The following is a 12182-nucleotide window of genomic DNA, read 5'->3' on the forward strand; positions in this document are numbered from 1 at the left end:
AGATACTTTAGAAAGGATGTTTGAAGAAGTAAAGAAAGTCTTGCCTAGGTGGGGATTACAAATTGCCCCTGAAAAGATTCAAAGAGGAAATTCTATTAATTACCTAGGTTACAGAATAGGGTTAGAGAAAATTAAAACGCAAAAGGCACAAATTAGGAGAGACCGGTTAAAGACTCTCAATGACTTCCAAAGATTGTTAGGAGACATTTCCAGTCTACGACCAGCTGTTGGGATAACACCTGATCTAATAGTCCATTTAAACAAAACCTTAGATGGTGATAAAGATTTGAATAGTCCAAGAAAACTGACAGCTGAAGCAGAAAAGGAACTGACAATGATTGAGGAAAAATTACAGGAGGCACATGTGGATAGGGTGAACCCAAATCTTAGCTGCATCCTAGTCATATTGCCTTCCAGAATTTCTCCTACAGGGATTCTAATGCAGAGGGAAGATATTATTTTAGAGTGGATATTTATACCTAATAAACCAAGTAAAAAATTAAAAACTTATGTGGAAAAAGTCTCTGAATTAATTATAAAAGGTAAGCTGAGACTTCGTCAACTAGCAGGTATAGACTCAGCAGAAATTATAGTGCCTTTTACTACTGAAGAAATAAAAAAGTTATGGGAAGACAATGAACCGTGGCAAAGAGCTTGTGCTAATTTTTTGGGGAAATTAATAGCAACTATCCCAAAAGTGGTAGACTTAACCTCATAAAAAGAACTTCTTGGATTTTTCCTAGAATTGTACGTGATGCTCCAATAACTGGAGCCCGTACATTCTATACTGATGCAAATAAATCAGGGAAAGCAGGTTACAAGTCAGATGAATTGAGTAAGGTGGAACAAAGCCCTTATAATTCTGTCCAGAAGGCAGAATTATATGCCATTCTTATGGTGCTAAGGGATTTTAAAGAACCTCTTAATATAGTTACAGATTCACAATATACAGAAAGAGTTATCTTGCATATTGAAACCGCTGAATTTATACCAGATGACACAGAGTTGACTTCATTGTTTATCCAGGTACAAGACATAATCAGGAACAGGCTTTGTCCGATGTACATAACACACATCCGTTCCCATACAGGTCTGCCTGGTCCTCTAGCCCAAGGCAACGCTGAGATTGATCAATTATTGATTGGAAGTGTGTTGCAGGCCTCAGAATTTCATAAGAAGCATCATGTCAATAGTAAAGGCCTAAAGAAAGAATTTTCCATTACTAGGCAACAAGCTAAGGACATTATAAAGAGATGTCCTACTTGTTCTTTCTATAATCAAACACCGTTGCCTGCAGGGAGTAACCCAAAGGGCACTAAGAGAAATGAAATCTGGCAGATGGATGTGTTCCACTTTATGGAATTTGGTAAATTAAAATATGTACACCACACCATAGACACGTATTCAGGTTTTCAATGGGCTACTGCCCTGAGCTCAGAAAAGGCTGATTCAGTAATCACACATTTATTGGAAGTTATGGCCATCATGGGTATACCTGCGCAAATAAAGACAGATAATGGTCCAGCATATGTATCTAAGAAAATGAAACACTTTTTTGATTATTATAATATAAAACACATTACAGGTATACCAAATAATCCTACAGGTCAGGCAGTTATAGAAAGATCAAATCGTACTATAAAGGATATGCTGAACAAACAGAAAGGGACCGAAAATACCCCCAGAAATAGATTACATAATGCTTTATTAACCTTGAATTTTCTTAACGCTAATGAGAAAGGAACGACAGCAGCAGAAAGACATTGGATAATGGAAAAGTCTGCTGAACTAAATCAACTGATTTATTTCAAAGATGTGCTGACCTCTCAGTGGAAGCCAGGAGATGTGCTACGTTGGGGAAGGGGTTTTGCTCTTGTTTCCACAGGAGAAGAAAAATTGTGGATACCATCAAAATTAATAAAGTTTCGATTTGAAGAGGAGAAACCTCTTGGAAAGGAGAAATGACAACTCATCCACAATGATGATATTCATACAGGTGGTAAGAAAAACATATAGAATGGGGGCAGGGTTCTGTTCTTATCTCCACAGGAAAACACTCATCTTTGAGAAATTCAAGGGACCCTGGATGTTTGGATACTGACAGATGGAAAAATACCTGCCCGATAGGAAATATCAAGAAAACTGAATGGGTTGTGTAAGTAATATTAAACCATATTTCTAAATTTATAAAGCTGGTTTTGAAGTTGGACTCTGGCTCAGTCCCTCTCCAATTCCAAGCCTGTTAGTAAGAGAAAAACCCAGAGTTTCTGGAGTTTCTGTCTCATGTCAAGAGCCATGATGTGGGACAGAAAGAAATATGAGTTTAGAAAACATCTTTGCTTTTCTTCATATCTATCATACTTTTCATTGAATATATCTATCATGTCTTTCATTGAAAATATATATATATATATATATATATATATATATATATATATGTCTTTATGATTAATGCTTAAGTTTTTCATAATGAACAATGAGTTTTTCCTGGTATACGATTGAGGGTTGGGGGAGGAATTTTATAAGCTCAGGGATCATTTTGAAGTGACATTTGAAGTTTCCAGGAAGAAGATGGGGCCCCATAACAACAACTCCACCTGGTTGATATGACGTCATGATACTGATAGCACTACTACAAGACCTGCTTTGGGTACCAGCTGCATAAGACAGTTCCAACTTGGTTAGCTGAAATGGTGCACATCTTATACAACATTTTGGTCAGACCTGCACAAAATACTCAGAGACTATTGGCAATATTAAAAGACTTGATCTTGAAATTTAACCATCATTTTACTTTCACAGGATCCCCCAGAAAGAACGTCGCCCCCATGACAGCTGGAAGTAATTCTAGAGGACGACGTCCCCTCTCCCAGTAAAGTTTGCCCTTGGGTTTAGGGACATCATTTAGGGGTTGATTATAATTAAAAAAAAAAAGAGGGATGATGGGATAATAGATTTGTAATTGTGAGTTACTGTTTTTAGACAAATATATTGGTATAGATTCTTGTATATTGATACAAAGTTAAATTATATTGACTATTGTATGCATGCATGTTTCTACCTCTGTTTAAAACATTCTTATGTATTGACATATATTGTATTGATATATATATTGCATATATTTACCATATTGCAGTGTACATTTCTACCTCTGATTAAGATACTTATATAATGTTTGTGTATTGATATATATTTACCTACTGCAATGTATATTTGTACATTGTTTATATTTGGAGGTCATTGTCCTCATTTGTTTCACAGTTGTTTATTGTCTTAATCTTTAAGTTAGATAGATATTGAGAATTATATAGACTAATAGTCATCTAAGTTTGTCATTTATAATTAGACTAATCAGGTTCTTTAGATATATAGAGATTATACTCAGTATAGATAGATAATCTTCAACTTCTTCAAAGAGCTGTAGAAAATGGCCTTTAATCTAACTCAGAGTTTTGTGGTAGTGAGACACAATTGCTCCTGGCAACACCACTCTATTCCCGAGAGAATGCTGAGCACCAAAGACACTCCACCTGGAGCCTTTCTTTTTAGCAGAACTGGCCTTTGGGCAAAGAAATGCCCGTACCTCAACCACCGACAAAGATACAGAGCATGCATCAACGGATAAAACAGGACTGTCTTATCCTGCCAAGACAGGGTAAGATAGTTTTGAAAAGTTGCTTGCCTTTGAAAATGGTGTGTCAGTTATGTTAGGCCTTAGCCAAAGTTGGTTGCTTCAACGCTGCTAATGTGACTTTGGGTGATTGCCGAGGTAGCTAGTTGTCTCTGTGATTTGTTGCATGTTTTGGAAGTTGTTTTACTGAACTTCCTAATTAACCAGGTAACATTATTTCCCTTCTCAGATCTTCGATGGGGTTGAAGACTATATAGATGTAGTTACTTTTCTCTCATGACTTGGCCAAGTTATTTATTATACAAGACCTAAGCTAGTTAGAATAGGATATTTGTACTTATTGTATATAATTTCATAGTAGGTTTAGAACTCTCTTATTTAAACAAAAGGGGGAGGTGTTACGGGAGGTCCTCCCACTCCTCCAGCCTATCGCCGCTGAGATACCAGCCCCTTGGGGCGTGGTCTCTCTCCCTTTAAAAAAGCGGCCACTTCCCTCTCCTCTCTCTCTTCACTTCCTGCTCCGCCGGTGACTTGACTTCCTTCCTGGTTACGCAGAGGGCTGACAGTGATCTGTAAGTTTTTTCCCCTTTAAATAAATACCACCCTATTAATCATAATTCCAAACTGGTGTGGCATTGTTTATGACTTACGTCTTCAAGAACCAAACATGACTGGCAAAGAAAGTCAGTGAAATGATTCCTATGAGTATAAAGTTATACTCATAGACTTGTGCCTAGCCCAACTGTCATGAGAGAGGCTTCACCCAAAAACTGATGGAAACAGATGCAGAGACTGACAGACAAACATTAGGCCAGTGAGGTCGATGGCATGACGTGAAAACACACAGAGTCCACTAACCTGGGCTCACATGATCTCACAGAGACTGAAAAGATAACAAGGGAGCCTGCCTGACATTGGACCTAGGCCCTTTGTATATCTGTGACAGGCGTGTAACCCGGTCTTTGTAGGAGACTTCTAACAGTCGGGGCAAAAGCTGTCTCTAACTCTATTGCTTGCTTTTGGGACCCATTCCTCCCACAAGTCTCAATAGAAAAGGATCTAACTAGTCTTACTGCTTTTTGATATACCATGACTGGCTGATATCCATGGGATACCTGCCATTTTCTGAACAAAAATAGAGGAGGAGGAGTGGATGGTATAGGGAAGACCAGAGGAGGAGGGTTGGCAGGAAGGAGGGAGTGGAAACTTTGGTTGGGATGTAATAAAATAAAAAATTAAAAACCAAACAATCCAAACAAACAAAGCAACAAAAGACCACTACTCAATTCATATAGGTCACCAATGATAATGAGAGAAATAATTTTATCAAAGTAAGACGTGGTGACTTAATAAATTTAGTGAGGTTATTTACAGGACTATGAATGAGGGGTCTCCCCCAGAAACGCAGGATTCAATGGCAGATGTTTCAAAGCCAAAACTCTAGAGCACTTTTCACAACTTGCCTAAACAAGTATGAGAATTGCTTCTTTCCCAGAAGTCCTTACTGCTAATTTAATCTAGTGGAAGCAGAAACTATGTGAATTTTATAAGTTTAATGAGGTTCTTTAGACTTGTGAGTTATATTTCTCCTATGTTTTAAAAGACCTTCCTCCACGATAGAGATTAGTACTTTGAGGATATTGTTACACATCATTTGGGAATTACTTTAGAATAAATTTACATACTCAAACCCACCTCTAAATTGATTAGGTTCAGCTCAGCAAGCATCCATTGAGCATATACTATATACTGGGCACAATGCTAGGAGCTTGAAATCAAGAGCAAGCAAAATGATGGCCTCATCTGGAATACATTTACAGTCTTATGGACAAGGTGAATGGGGCAACTAAAGTTTTGATATCATGAAGGCATTAGATTAAACAAAAAATATAATTTGTTGTTACTGAACAAGAAGAAGGAACAAAGGAAAAGCTTCCTCAAAGATGCTGAAGACATATCCTAAAGGATAATAGAACCAGTTATAAGACTTGGGATAATGTTCTCTCTCCAAGCTCTGCCATATTATATGGTGATCAAATAAATTCCATGTTGTCTATTAGTGGATGCAAATATGTGCTTCTATCTATGTGAGGTATGTCTATATCTACTTATATATCTATCTCTGTATCCATATATCTATATCTATATATCATCTATCATGTCTGTCTATCATATGTCTGGTATGGGAGAATTGTCCGTATTCTGTCAATCATGTTCTACATAAACGCTGATTGGCCAGGCAGGAAGTATAGGCACAGACCACCAAAGAAGCAGGATGTAATATACCTGGCTGAGAAAGGTACTGAGCCATGTGGCTAACATAGATAAGAACAATGGGTTAATATAAGCTACAAGAGCTAATAAGTAGCGTGCGCTAATGGGCCAATCAGTTTTATAACTTATGGAGATCTCTGTGTTATTTTCTTTGGGGCTTGCCGGCTATGGGAACTGGGCAGGACAGAAATTCCCACAGCCAGCCCTCATGTTACATATGTCTGTCTGTCTGTCTGTCTGTCTGTCTGTCTGTCTATCTACCCACCTATCTATCCAGCTTACAAAATAATGTTTAGAAAAAACAATCAGGTTCAATCAAGAAACGGTGGTTGTGCCAGCTAGACAGTTCAGTAAGTAAAGGCACTTGGCATCAAGACTAAGAACCTAAGTTCAATTCAAATGGTAAAAGAAAAAACTGACTCCTATAAGTTGTCCTGACCTCCACACTTATGCCATGCCATGCTTGCCCCCTCAACAAATAAAATAACTGTAAAAATATCTAGAATGAACAAAGTACTTCTTCAAAAACAATATGGCAATCTAACAACCAGAATTATCTTTGGATAGTCTCAATTTCTCATGTCCTTTAAGTCTGTCTGTACACAGGCTAGCTTATATTTAGTTTTCAATTTCAGATAAAAATGTGAATTTTTTAAATGAAAATGACCAATTTATATGTATTTATTCATGAGATTTTTTTTAAAAGGACAGTGGAAAGATGTACTTGGCAAGTTAAAGACATGTATGTATGTGTGCACACACCCACAAACGATACAACTCATTTTGCATCAGATTTATTAAGTCAAATCAATTTTACAGACATTTAGTCAAGAGTTTAGTTCCATTTGATCTTCTACCTGGTAATCCTCATTTCCCACTGTGTCTTCCTGCAATTTATTTTAACATGTTTGGACATCATTAGCAAAGGAAATAGCATCGTTGAAGCTGTATGATAAAGAAGAGCCTTCAGACGTATGAGAGAGAAAACAATCAAACCCATACATGAGTTGTAGAGTCACATGATCGAATATAGTGGATATTCATGCTGCTGTGAAGACTTAAGATACTTAACTAGTAGATGGTTTCCAAGGCTTTCCAAATAGCAATGATAATAAAGAAGAGTCTATAAAAGATTTCTTATTCTCCAATGGATACCTTAAATGGGAGAATCTACTAATAATTGTTGAACAGCCATTTCTGCTGGGTAAATGGTATGCTCTCTGTTATTTTCTTCTTCATTACATTTTAGGGACAAGTTTGAGATGAAACACAAAAATTAAATGGCCTACTGCCAGTTACATCACAAGAATTCAAAGCAGGGCTTCCTTCTAGGTCCTTAGTCTTTGTATTCTCAACTATTTGTTGGATGCTTATAAGAAAGCAAATAAGACCCATGAAAAATTCCAAGTCATTGAACTAAATACTTCCATTTTAAAGAAATAAGAGTTGGGAGTTGAAATATTCAATTATTATAGTCATGTGAATATGTTTACTATAAAAACTATCCTAAACATTTAATGCCAATTATGTCATTGAATCTTCAAAACAATTGCTTGATGTAGATTTTAAGTGGCAACAAGAAAAATTGAAATGTATCATGAAGTCTGAATCCAGAACATGTTTCATTCATAATTGCCATACAGTTTCCTCACAGACTTTTTTGCACATTGAAAGTCACTAGGTTTTAAGAAGCATATTCTCTTTCAGGCAATACATGAGTGGAAAAGTGAGAAGTTTCTTTTTTTTTTTCATCTGGCTACTGTTTTACCAACCTTGTCTTTGCATATAATTGGAATGCATTGCTGCAGGCTTCTTTAACCACAAAGGCTAAGAAGAGTTATGTTCTTCTAGCCTTGGTACAAGCAAGTAATACCTACTTCTAGAAATGAATTATTAGATTTCATAAATATTTTTATTTTATTAAGATTTTAGATATTTGTAGAAATAAAAATCTTCTTGCTCTCAAACACTGTGCCCTAAGTCAAATCTTTTTCCAAATACCATCAAAGGATGCACGCTTCTGTTGGGCTCCATCTGTCAGAAGAGATGTAGGTGCATGCTGATTAAATGTTTTTTTCCTGTTGGTTAATTGATCTGTTTACATCCAGTGCTAATACATCTGCTAACATCAGTCATTTCATTGAGCTCAGGGTTCCCCTCTCAGGGAAGTGGCTTCTCGGATGTTCCAACTCTACTTTCAGCCACAGAAAATTGAGATGTGCTTCTTCTCCATTTCTCCACCAACAGAGGCAGCAAATGCAAAGGGAATTTTCCTAGGCTAATAATCTATGATTCACCTTGAAAATAGTATTGAGGGTGAAGAATTGATGATTTTCATGAGGGTATTTCGAAGGGTAACACCCTAAGTCTTAGATGTTCATTTTTGTTGCTGTTGTTCAAGTTTGAATGGAAAATCTTGCTTCAGTTGTATGTTGTGGGTTCAGCCATTTGGGGCATTGCTCTGCAAATCAAGAAGATGAAAGTATTTTGGAAATCTGTCAGTCTCTGAAGAAACCTACTACAAGTTCAAATGTATCCAAAATCCAGCTTAGAAATTATGTAAGAGTTACCGACAGCCACCCCTTTTGGTGGCATAAAGGTACCATCAATAATCCAGCCTTGAGGAATCATGTCTGTGTCCTCAGCCCTCAAAAGGATAGTTAGTCAAAGGGATAGCTAGTTAGAGGCCAACCTCAGCTGCATAGTGATACCAAGTCTCAAAATGGAAGAGACAGTAGATGTGAGGGAGGCATCAATGCGCTTTAGTTTATGGCACAGTTAAGAATCATATACCATTGAGATTTGGTCTTTTTCTTGATTCAACCTCAGTCAGTTTGGTCAGCCTATGCTATATGATTATTTTCCTTGAGTATTACTGGTCTCTAATAGTTATGTGTATATGGGACGATAGGTGTCCCTACTTCATTCAAGACACAGCCACTCTCTGAATGAATTCATTCATTCATGCAGAGCGTAATAAAGCATGAGATAAAACACAGACCTTACTGCATAGTCAGAGTTTGGGGTTTTCTGACAATAATAGTAAAATTTTGCCTTGAAGTGCATGTTGCATTGCTTTATCTAATATTAAGCTAATTCAGGGGCCCTAAGATGTGGGAATGACTGGCTAAGTAAGAGCATTGAGGACTGAGTTCTAAGTTGTTAATTTCAAGGTGAAAGATAAAGGATTCTTCATGGAATCTAGTTCCTTAAATGCTACCCTGCAGTTTTCTTTACAGTTCTTTGTGTCAACACATCTTCAGTACAATTCATTCTCCAAAAAGGATTAGCTTTAATACACAGTTCGCAAATTAAAAAAGATTCCCTTTAATACATAGTTCACAAATTAAGAGTATCTCATCAAAGCTGAAGACATGGCTTGGCAGTTAGAAACACTTGCTGTTCCTGCAAAGGACTTAAATTCGTTTTCCCCAACCACATTTACCCCCAGTTCCAGGGGTTAAGACACCCTCTTTTGGATTCCTCAGACACTGCAGGCACATTGTAAGCATACATACATATAGACCCATACATATAAAATCGAAATAAATAAATATTAAATCAGAATATCTAATGTTGGGGAAATACAAAGATGTGTGTAACTTCTGCTAGTTACATCCTAAATGTTACAATAATCTTTTAAATTAAAATTGTTATCTAACTTTTGCTTCTTTTCTTCCAAGTAGAACATCTGGCTTCTCCCATATACTGTAGACCTAAAGTAACATTATCAACATTTGGATCATTATCAAGAAAAGAAATAACAAATGAGGGCAAAGAAGTGGGCAAGAGGAAGCTTTACACACTGCTGTTCCGTGTGTTCACTGGCACAGCCACTGTGGAAATAAGTGTAAAGTGTGTCTATAAAGCCAAAACTGCCATCTGGCCCAGCTGAACCACTTCTTGGCATGTACCGAGGGTTTTAGTGGAGATGGGAAACAGGATGATTGGGGGATGAAGGGGTGAGGAGGAGGTCAAAGAAAGCCAATTTTTGAAATGCCATGATGAAACCAGCTTCTGTGTAAGCTAACCAAGAAAAAGTTCTCACTCTCCGCTGAGGGCCTGCCTTGCTATGTGCTCTTCCATTGTTACTCCAAAGAAATGTTCTTTTTTTTTTTTTTGATTATTTTTTTTTATTGATAAAAGAATAAAGGAAAAAAAAAACAAATTTCCACCTCCTCCCAGCCTCCCCTTTCCCTCCCCCTCCTCCCACTCTTCTCCCCCTCCTCCCACCCCTCTCCCCTTCTCCCCACTCCTCTCCCACTGAGACAGTGGAGCTGATCTACTGGGAGCTCACCAAGGCCAGCTGGACTATTACCAAAGAAATGTTCTGAATCCCCACAGTCCCTTGCTAGATGAGACCTTTGATAGAATGTCCCAGCTAATGTTGATGCCTCTTCTCATTGTGAAGAAGTAAACTTGGGTGTGGATGCTCAAGTCTTACTGCTTCAAGATGCAGACCTTTTAACTATTGCTGAAGCTGTCATAATGGCACCAAAGGAAGAACAGTGAGCACTGAACAGAGTTCGGGAAGTAACAAAATTAGCTTTGAAAGGTTTGACATGTGGGCTGAGATGGTGGCACAGTCGGCCAGCGTGCTTAAAGCCCAAGCATGACGACCTGAGTTCAAATCCCAGATCATCATGTAAGAAGATGACCATGGCCTTACTAATCTATAAATGTGGAAGGGGAGACAAGATAGATTTGCTGGCATCAGGTAGAGTTTCAGGTTCAATGAGAAGTTTTGTTTGTTTGTTTTGTTTTGTTTTGTTTTCTCCAAGGAATAAGGTGTAGCACGGTGAAGAAAGCCACCGAAGGTCCTCTTTCTTTTTCCACACATGCACAGGTGCAAATACACCAACTTTGCTTTTCCAGTTAGAGTTACATCTGCAAAAAGAACCTCAATTAAGAAAATACATCCAGAAATTGCCCATAAGCAAATCTTTAGGGTGTTTTCTTGATTAATGGTTGGTGTGAGAGGGCCCAATCCACTGTCGGTGATGCTACCTGAGAACAGACAGTCCTGTGTGGTATAAGCAGGCAGGGTGAGCAAGTCATGAGGAGCAAGCCAAGAAGCAGTGATACCTCATAACTTCCACTTCAGTTTCTGTCTCCATGTTCCTGCCTTGAGTTTCTGCTCTGACTCCCCTCGGTAATGGATTGTGATTTGAGAGCTGTGCATGGAGATAAACCTTTCTCGGAGTTGTACTTTGTCATTATGCTTTACCATAGCAGCCAAACCTTAACTAAGACACACCCTCACACATGAGTGTATATACCGCACATACTATCTGCACGCAGGCACACATGTAACCACACAAACTCACGTAAACGTATACATCAAACAAAACAAAACACTGGATTGTTGTATAGAATAAAAAAATGAACTCTGGAGTAAGATAGAATAAAAGCTACATTTCATTCTCTTTCTGTTTATTGCGTGACCTTAGCAAGAGCCCACTCACTTCAACTGTTACAAGAATAACTGAAAATGTCCCTGGTAAAGTGTGCTGAGAAAATGAAATAAGACATGATATTCTCGGCACTGAAGAGTTGCTTACTAATAGGAATTACATACATGTTTCTAATAGGCGAGTTTTGAAAATAAAGGTAAAGTGATGGTTAGTGCTTCTTATGACAGTTCAGCATACACCTAAGTGTGGGTGGCTTACGGCCTATGTCTCAAAGGGAAACCAGGCAGAAAGGCAACCGGTTTGGGCTGTGAGTATGCAGCCTCCATGTCCCCTAAGCTTCATTATTGCTTTCTGTCCTTATTGTCTCCTTTATAAAATCATTATGAATTTTTATTGACACTCCTCCAACCAGAACTAAGCTATAACTATAGTCACAGCAGTAATGCAGAGGTTACCTCCAATGGGTGAATCAAGATTTGCCGAGGTCCTTCATGGTCCTCCTTTTTCTATTGTGTTCCTTTTAGTGAGCAAAGGCAGCAAAACACAGGCCTTACACTCCAAGTTTGCAGTCCCATTTCTCCTCTTAATAAGTAGATCAATAGCACAGGCTCTGCAGACATAAAGAACCCCCCTGACACACCCAGAGTCCTTTCTTCCCAACAGTTCTTCAACACTGTTGGAGCTAGAAACAGCAAATACAATTGTTAGGTGATTGATTTACCAGCATGGCTTAAAGGACCGTTGCACACACAGTTTGCTTTCAAAGGCTGTAATAATCTTAAGAGGGTGCTCAGGATCAGATTTGGTCAAACTCTCTTTGTTTCTTCAAGGAAGAACATTTACTATAAAGTCTCCTCAGGTTG

This window comes from Microtus pennsylvanicus, chromosome 6, assembly GCF_037038515.1.
Source record: "Microtus pennsylvanicus isolate mMicPen1 chromosome 6, mMicPen1.hap1, whole genome shotgun sequence".
Classification (NCBI taxonomy): Eukaryota; Metazoa; Chordata; class Mammalia; order Rodentia; family Cricetidae; genus Microtus; species Microtus pennsylvanicus.